Genomic DNA, 9,451 nt, shown 5'->3' on the forward strand with positions numbered 1-9,451 from the left:
ATGTGAGGAAGGTGATAGTGAACCAGAGGCTTTGAATGTTAAGCTGTTATGTTCCTTAAAACTTATAACTGTTCTCAAAAAGAAATATTGAAATATCTCTAACAAATAAATATTTATTTTGTCCATCTATTTCTTTTTACTCCAGAGATCATGCCTACCTAGAAAGTGGAGATCTGGTTGCTGAGATTAAATGCTCCAGCCACCATAATTTATCTGGAACAAAGTGAGGTGCTAGATGCTGTGGCCTAGTGAAATGAACGTCAGGGCTGGGTGAGTGTGGACTCTGAGATGACCAGCTCTCTGTGTGTGCTACACTCAGTTCTCTCCTTCCAGACAGAGATGAGTCTTAGGCTCTCAGATTTGTGGAATGTGAGCTTGCTTTGTTGGGTTCAACTTAACAGATATGTTTTGTTTTTGTTTTTTCCTGCATGCTGGCTTGATTGACGTGGTTTTCCTTTCTATATGTGCTGAGTTCCCAGGCTGCCCTGGCGAATCAGAAGAAAGGTCACAATCAAAGTCTTTTTGATAAAGAACCAGGAATACATACCAGCACATCTGGGATGACTACCCTTCCTCCCAAGGGACGGATCAATTGTGAAGAAGAAGATGGTCCTTCCTCTTGCCCCACAGGTGGTACCCTAAGTGTGGTGCAGCCCATTTTGCCTCTTGTGCTGCACACTCAATAAAATGAAGTAAATAAAATAATAAAATTTTCAGTTATATATTTGTTCAAGCTAGCTCAGTTCTTCCTCAACACCTATGCCTGCCCCACACCCAACTATATCTCCCTGTATGTGTTAGGGGGTTGCATGTCTGTTGGTCTGTGAACTATTTTAGAAAGCCTGGTGGCCACTGTGGCCACAAGAAGGGTGTCAGTTGCCCGGGGACTGGAAGAGCAGCAAGTGCTCTTAAATTCTGAGCTATGTCTTTCCAGCAGCAGTTTTCTGCATGAAATCAGTCATAATTTTAGTGTGAATGTTTTACAACTCACTGTCCTTTGATATATGTAAGACTACCTAGTACTGATGATGGCTTCACATAACAGAATAAGTGGCTTCCCATTTTCTTAACCTTGATAGTCCAACTAGGACAGAGTTGCACATTACCTAGCTATCGAGGAATGGTTGCATATGCAGTAAAGGGACTCGTCCAGTCAGTAAAGTGTTACTGTTGGGTCTTTTCTTTGGGGGGGGGGGTTGTTGTTGTTGGTGGTGGTGTGTGGGCTTCTTTTAATAATAGAAATTTGCCGCAGACCCTCTGGTCCCCTGTGTCTGCGTGGAACGGGTCCTCTCGAGCAGATGGGCAAAGCGTAGGAATTGACAAACAGATGCACACAAGAGAGGTGTTGAATCTGAATGTAATGTCTGGTCGAGCTGTTATATTACAGGGAATTATCAGGAGTTTCAAATCACAAATAAGACAAGGTACACTGAAATTTACCAGATACAAGCAAGATTACTGCTAAAGGAATTTGCAGAAACTTAGATAAATGTTTACAATAGAGACTAGCAGCCCTGCCTAGGATCAGCCTAGTGCCAGGCAAGAGTTTCACACTTTAGTGTTAATAGCACCAGGGGTTTTTTAACTCTTGACAGGCCTCAAGAATAATGTGGTGTCATGGAGCTCTAAATTCCTAGGTCTTGTAAAATTTTATCTTGTCTGGAGAATTCCCCATTTATCAGGATAGTATATCAACTTGCTCTTGGCATGGAATGTAGCCTGTAGTAAAGATTTCTATCTCAGTGAGATTCCCAGGCTCTTTCTGCAGACAACTGAGATAATGGCTTTGATTTATTGTAGTGCTTAATTAGTTACTGAATAGGTTAAACTCCTTGCTGTAATCTGGAATTTTGGAACACTGGGAAAGGCTTTAGCTATGTTACAATCTTAAAAGGCACTTATAATAGGGTAATGCTTAATAGAGGGCACGTGGATCCATACACTAGACTAACACGGGAGTGGAAAATTAATTTTATGGGTTAGGGGGATGGCCAGACTTCCAGGAGGGAGTTTCTTTTAAACTCTTTTCCTCACGGCCAGCTTCCAAACTTCCGCTTGTCAAACTGGCCTAACTGGAGAACATGGCTTTACACCAAACTCCAGGAGGGAGCTTTCATGAAACTCTTTTCCTCATGAGAAGGCTTCCGAACTTTCGCCTGTCAAGCTGACTCAACTGGAGAACGTAGCAGAAATTGTATTTTTTCCATATATTTTATTACAAGTCCTTGTTTTGAGTCTCATTTTATTTCAAGTGTACTCTCAATGTTAGTGGATCCCCCTTACAAGACACCACATGTAAATTCTATTTACATACCTATCATCCAGAGGATAGCAAGCACAGAGAACAACAAAAACAAAAAAGAAAGGACAAAGAATTCAGAGGCTGACAAATTGATCACTTTGGGTCATTTTTTCCTGTTTTACCTTGACTCTGAATTCTAACAAAAAGAGGACATCAAGAAAAAGAAAATGAAACAAAGCACATTGGAAGTCTGGTGTTGCTATGGAGTTTAATTTTTAAAAGAAAGAGGTATCATGATAGTCAGGGTGCTCAGTGGAAGTCTCTGTTATATGGTATATTCACTATCAGAGTGAATTCTGGGAGATCTATGTGGGGAATGTTAGTTGCTGTGCTCCCTACTGAGACAAATTACAGGATTGGCAGCACTTGATCATGTCAACTAGAAGGCTTAAATTCTGCCCTGGAACTTCATGTTTTCCCTGTCCCCTCCTATTCTGTCCCTGGAGGCAGGGCTCTGGATTTCTGAGGCAAAGAGGATAATGTGGCCCATGCTTCCAAGCCATTGAGGCCCAGCCTGGTCTACCTGGAGCTTCAGAGTCTTTAATTTTTTAAAATTTCTTCAGGAGCTCCTTGGTCTCTGGGGCCATGGCTCTAGATTTTTGAGGCTGAGATAATGCTGTGGCCATGGCATTCTAGCATGGCCCTGTCTGACTACATCTAATCATGGCCATAATGTCAACTGACTTCCTTAGAGGTCTGTTCTCCTGTTTATGGAGACATTGGGGGTGGAGGGAGTACTGTACCGGACGGACATGACTTCTGGGTATACCATGTGGCCTGTGATTTTTTCCCCCATACCTGTTATTGTTTTTATTTTTGCAATCTGTCCATATTATACCTGGAGATATATGCTGACACACTGTCCTCTGGTTGGTGTTATTAAAGGATAGGACCTTTCAAGACTGTTGGATTATCTGGCCACCTATATTCTGCCCTTGGGACTCCTAGTGCCTGGAGATACACCTGCACACCACTTACTTCTTACTTCATGTGCTTCCTTTCTTGAGTGTGCTCTTTAGGTGGCTTGTGACAACTGGGCATTGTTTGTTGTTTTTGTGTCAGGTGTTTTCCTGATTTCCCCGTGGTCGTTGTCACCTGTACTGCTCTCTTGTCTGTGGGGAGCTCCCAGACCATGGTGACTGCCTGGGTCTTTTCTTGCCTGGCCATTCACAAATCTGGGTTTAGGCAACCCAGCCACAGGTCAGCCAGACTGGGAGAGAAGGCAGTGTGGGTGGGGTGAGGGAATGACACAGCAGAACTAGGGAACTAGAGTCAGTTATTGTAGGGGCTACAGGAACGACCCCTGGAAGGCACCTCATGCAGGATCAAGAGGCCACACAGGTGACAAATGGGCTTGCAAGATAAAGCGGCAGGAATCACATTGCCCACACTCCCGGAGCAGCCTCACCATGTCTGCAGTGCTGTGCAGCCCCCAAACCAATGGCATATGACTTAGACCCTCAGACAGCAATGAACCACCATTCCCCAAAAGGCTGCCCCCAAGAGAGATCAATCTCACAAGACATGGACCCTCCTGTCCTTGAGAAAGGCAAGACACCTGCATCCCACCATCAGGGGAACACTGCCAAGAAAGGGGGTGACACAATACCACACATTTCAAGCAGGAGATCAAGCACCACACACAGCATGTCTGCATTGCAGGAACAGAAGAAAGGGGTACACAAGCTGGAGGGATACATGCGGCAGCACGTCTAGAGGATGGGACACAGGTGTTGACCAGGAGCCTACCTCCTTTCTTTCCCCATTCCACACAGGTACTCTAGAAGGGAGTGTGCACTGCCTTTCCCAACCACCACAAGAACTCATAGCTCTGCACATTGGCAAAATGATAGTGCTGCCCGATATGATCCCTCCTCCAACTTGGAGTTGGGAGGCATGGGTCATGGTAGAAAAAAGAGCAAATGCTCTTCCACACCAAAGACAGGAGTAGAGTAGGGATGTACTTGGCTGAATCTCTGGGCAGAAGGCTGTCGAGAGTCAACAAGAAGCAGCTAAAAACTAGTAGGTGATCTTCCTGAGGTGGAACCGCCCTTGATTAAAATCTACCACGGATTTGCTCCAATAGAGAAGGCCCAAGAGAAATTCATTTCAGGAAAGATTCCTGCTATTAATATTCTTTTCCCGTTATTAAATGTTTATAACATTCACTAGGTACTGACCCACTGTTTTGAGCAGATTTCTGTAGACCTGCTGTACGATCTTGTAGTGATGCTATACAGACGAATAGATAATAATTCTTTAGAATTCCTGATATGATACAAATTATTTTAGGAAGAATTTTTTTTAGAGATGGTCTTAGTTGATAGAAAAATGTAATATATTTAGAATCAAGGATAGATTATGCCCATTCCTCAGAATAGCAAGTAATGGCTGCATAGCAAGAAATCCAATGAGCTGTCATAATCACACTAAAAAGAGAAATAAGCTTGGGACAATTTTGTGTTTAAGGAAAAGCACTGAGTTTTTCAAGGATAAAGTCACAACTATGCACTATGATAAGGCAAGACCATGTAAAAATGGTTGCTTTTAACTTACAGAGAGTATATTATAATGAAACACTACTTGGAACTTAATATCAACATCCTCCTGTAACTCACATTTTATGAAACTATATTTCTGAGGTAATTTTCTAAAGAAATTTTTGTCTAATAAGGTATAAATAAAAGACCAGAAAAAAGAAATAAAGTTGTTGGTCGAATGTTTTGGCTGGGGGAACTTTGCCCCATCCATCCAAATGTATATGTCTACTTGTATATATGTTTTTGTGTAGGTATATGTGTAAACATTTATGAATACTTGTGGAGTTGATTGTGACAGATGGTCAGGCCCGGGCAGAGTGTGGTGTATGAACGTTCGAATGCATATATATCTGTGCATATTTGTCTGTACAAACCATTTACTTCTTTTCTTTTCCTTCCTCTCTGGTTCACCAAGAGTCAAACATATTAGCTAGTTTGGCTAACTCACCAAAGGAAAGAACACTAGCAAGAAATTCTTTCACTTATCACCTGCTATTTTATAATGAGGTAGTAAATACCAGAGCCTGCAGTTTCTGGCCTCAGGCAGGTCCACTACAGTAGCAAAGTGACTTAGACTTAGGTAAACATTTTATTATTACACAGCAACCCTAAATATCTCATAAGACCAAATTTTACCGCTGCTGACACTCTTCCCCATTCACTGCTTCAAGAAGAACCAAACAAGAAAGAAGAGCCACCAGGACTACCTGCCCTGCCCCCGTAGAAGCCATGCAGGTACCCTAGGGGGTACCATTCATGAGAAGGCCCTTGATATCATTGCGTGCTCTTTTTCTTACTGATGGCAGGATGGACCCAACCCAATGAGCCTGGGGCGACAGCAACCAAAAGCTAGCTGAGGGAGTGAAGTGTGGAGAGTAAGAAGACCAGCAACGGAAGCAGTGACATCTGTGGTACTGTGGTAAGGGCCTCTCTTTCCAGGGTACTCTGAGCATCGTCCTACCTCCACACTCTCCCAAAGCATGGCAGATCTCTTCTCTTTCCCCCACCTCCTATCCCAAGCTTGGAAATCCTAAAATCCTGCCTCTCTCTGTCCTTTCCAGCTACGCATTGCTGGTATCTTTATTTACCAGTCAAAGCCAATAAGGGGCAGGTTTCCAGAAGCTATATGCATATTCTCTCATGCAAACATTTTTTGGGGGGAACATAATTGGCATTTGTAATACAAACAGCTGCAATTTCCCCTTTTTGTTCAATGGAAAAAAATGATCTTTTCTTTCAGCTATATATTGAACATAATTATAACAATTATATAAATTTTAAGGGATGATATGCATTTACATTTGGCAATTTGGATAGAATATTCTATCATCTAATCTAATTTAAGTAGTTTACAATTCAATTATGTTTGATTTTAACTTATATTACCATCTGAAAACCATCCTTCAAATCTAGATCATCTTCTTTAATGTTAAACACCATGAGTTTGATTATATGACTCTAGCTAGTCTTCAACTCTGTAGAAAGCTGAGAAGGAATTATATATCACTTGACTATGTAGGAAGAACCAAGAAATATCTTCCAAAACTTATACAATTTGTAGAGACAGCTGAATGTCCTGTAGGTCTACAATATTCCTTATAATGTTGGAGCATCTGTCTCCAGGGCCATACCTATCTGACAAACCTTATGTGAAGCAGGAATTATGAAAAACTAGTTTACCCTGTATTGGCAGAGCTTAGCTATCAACTATCCCACATCTATATATCCTTTCTGAATAGTATTTTTGTCTGCAGATGAAATTAAAGCATTTCTTGCCCAGTGGCTAGTTTGCCACAATTGGACCAACTGTATCTGGAGGTAATGGTACTCACTATCTTCTTTGAAGTGGGATGTGGGTACTGTCAGGAGCACACATGTCTCTTAGTCAGAAGATCTATTAATAATGAAATTATTTTAAATGACATATTCTGTGGATCTCTGATGTGTTGAAGGCCAGCTATTTATAGGTAGTATAACAGAGTCGGTAAACAGTGATTACTCTTAGCTGTTTACTATTTGAACAATCTTGAAAACACTTTGTTGTAATTAAATCAGAATCTAATATTACTATGAGTTTACTATCTGACCTTTAACTTGCATTATCTAGTCATTGGAAACAGTTTGTAATAGCAGCTATTAGAAGGGCTGGGTCTAACCCTTGTATTCTTAAATAAATTGCATAAGCACAACATCTATCTAAGAGCAACAAACTTAATTTTAAATTTTGTATCAACATACAAAGATTTATGCCAGTGAAAACCTTAATCCTGAATCAATATATACACTCTGTACCAATGTAAGAAAACAGAACTTCAATTCTGCATCAAAATTTGAGACTATGAACATAGGCCCTTGGTCCTGTGAAAGCTCTATGCCCCAGTGTAGGGGAATGCCAGAGCCAGGAAGTGGGAGTGGGGGAGTTAGTGAGCAGGGATGTGGGGAGAGGGGAGAGGGGGGTTTTGGAGGGGAAACCAGGAAAGGGGATAACATTTGAAATGCAAATAAAGAAAATATCTAATAAAAAATATAAAACTGTGGCTATAAAAAGTTTTAAGAGTAAAATTATTAATCCATCTCCATTTATCTAATTTCTTTTATTATTACTCTATTCCTTTTATTTTCTTGTCAAGCCACTTCCCTTTACCTAAGAAAGTATAAATAAGAGGGAAGGAAAAAAACAAATCCCTGAGTCTATGCTCTGTATCTAGTTTCCTCTCAGTCCAAAATTATGACCATTTCCAAATTTTCCCTTAAAATGACAATTTATCTATATTTTATAAAATAACCATAATCAGACACCCAGACCCAAGGGATCAGAATGACAGCTCTCCACAACTACTAGGGTAGCAAATTACTTTTAAAGGGGTGTGGAGGAGTAGGAAAATTAGACAAAATGGTTTGACTTAAAATAGCTAGCTTTAGCATTTGTTTTCCAGTCTCTGCATCCTTAGAAAATTCAGGGCTTCCCTGAAGTCCTGACTGGAACCATCTAAAAGGCTGGATGGACCAAGCTCATCAAAAATCAGCAGCTATTCTTGAAGCTGTCTGGGAGCAAGTGTCTGGAAACAGCACAAGGAGAGGCAGAGTCAGGCAGAAGTTGGAACAGCAGGTCATCTCATCTCAGCATCCCCCAGGATGGATCTTGTCAGAGCTGCATCTTGGTGTTTCGTTATTAAGTATATGAATTTTTTTTTGGCTTTTTTCTTCTTCAGAGAAGCAGTTTTTATTTGAGGCAAGGAGAAGTCTGACTCAAAGGATTACAGTTCTAAGCACTCAAATTAAAGTGTTAGTGGCACGACTTGGGCTATAAATCTTGCTTCTCTTTGATTGGAAAGAGTACTCATGTTAAAGTCCTCCAGGTGGGTAAGAAGAAAGACAAAGAAAGGCTGGAAGAAACACCTCAGCTACTGGTACTGCCCTCCAGATTCTACATTAAACTAACAAACTCTCACCATCTGGTCTGCAAGGTGCCACACAGTGCAGAGGAACACAGGACACAGGATACTTGCAAGGGCAGATGAGGCAGAAAGAACAGGTCTGTCTCTCGAGGAGGAGAAGGGATCCGCCGCAGCTTCAGACTTCTGTGTGGAAGGGGTAATCATTGTGTTTGGCACAGTTCATCACCCTCCATTTCCTGTTGTAGCTGAGTAGAGTGGTCATGACCTTGCTGCTCAGCTCAGAGTCAAAGACCTTAAAGTTCTCAGCAATGCTCGCTGGTGTCACAGACTTGGGCATCACTACCAAGTTCCTTTGAATGGGGAACTGGATCAGCACCCGGGCTGTAGTTTTATTGTACTTGTCTGCAATTGCCTTGATCCTGGAATTCTCCAGGAGAGAAGGGTCTTCAGGCTTGGCCCGGGGCCTGTCAGGAGAACCAAGGGGGCTGTATGCTGTCTCCACGATGCCTTTGCAATGGCAGTACTCAATCAGCTTCTCCTGAGTTAGGTATGGGTTGTCGAACTTGATCTGGTTCACCACAGGCTTATATTTTAAGCCAGGTTTGTTCAAGATACTCTCAGTCTGAAGCGGGTTGAAGTTGGAGATACTAATTGCTCTTACCAAACCTCCATCCACAAGTTGTTCCATAGCGTCCAAGTGTCCACAAAATTGTGTCACTAGGAATCACGTTTCCTGATGCATCCAGTGGGAAATAGTCGGGCCCAGGCTTGAAGCCCGTGGGCCAGTGAGTAAGGCAGATTCAGGTAGTTCAGCTGCAGGTCCCTCAGTGTCTTCTGTCAGGCTCCTTTCACCATGGAGGAGTAAGGCGAAAGACAGCAGAGTAGAGTAACATAAAATTAAGTGAGTAATTTAGAAATTAAGAGAGAATATATTCTGATAGATTTCTCCCATTTTACTTTCCCTTAAAAATAAAGAGGACGTTAAGACAGGAGCAGAAGAAGAGAACAATATGCAAAGAGCAGAGGGAAGGAGGGACAAAGAAGCTGCAAAGAAAGCAGAAAGAGCAGGTGGACTTCTCTTTACCATGGGACAGAACAGGTCTTTTCTTAACAACAAGGTAGGCCTTAGTCTTACTAAAAAGGGCAAAGTTGTTCTTTGTTTGTTTGTTTTTTTTTTTTTTCTTATAGACTTGGGTTTAATTAATTTAGCA

The 9,451-nt window shown here is 41.7% G+C and overlaps 1 pseudogene; it reads right to left on the bottom strand.

The window, feature by feature from the left end:
* Gm6122 (predicted gene 6122) lies at positions 8,419-9,107 on the bottom strand (annotated as a pseudogene).

The sequence above is a fragment of the Mus musculus genome, chromosome 14, assembly GCF_000001635.26.
Source record: "Mus musculus strain C57BL/6J chromosome 14, GRCm38.p6 C57BL/6J".
Classification (NCBI taxonomy): Eukaryota; Metazoa; Chordata; class Mammalia; order Rodentia; family Muridae; genus Mus; species Mus musculus.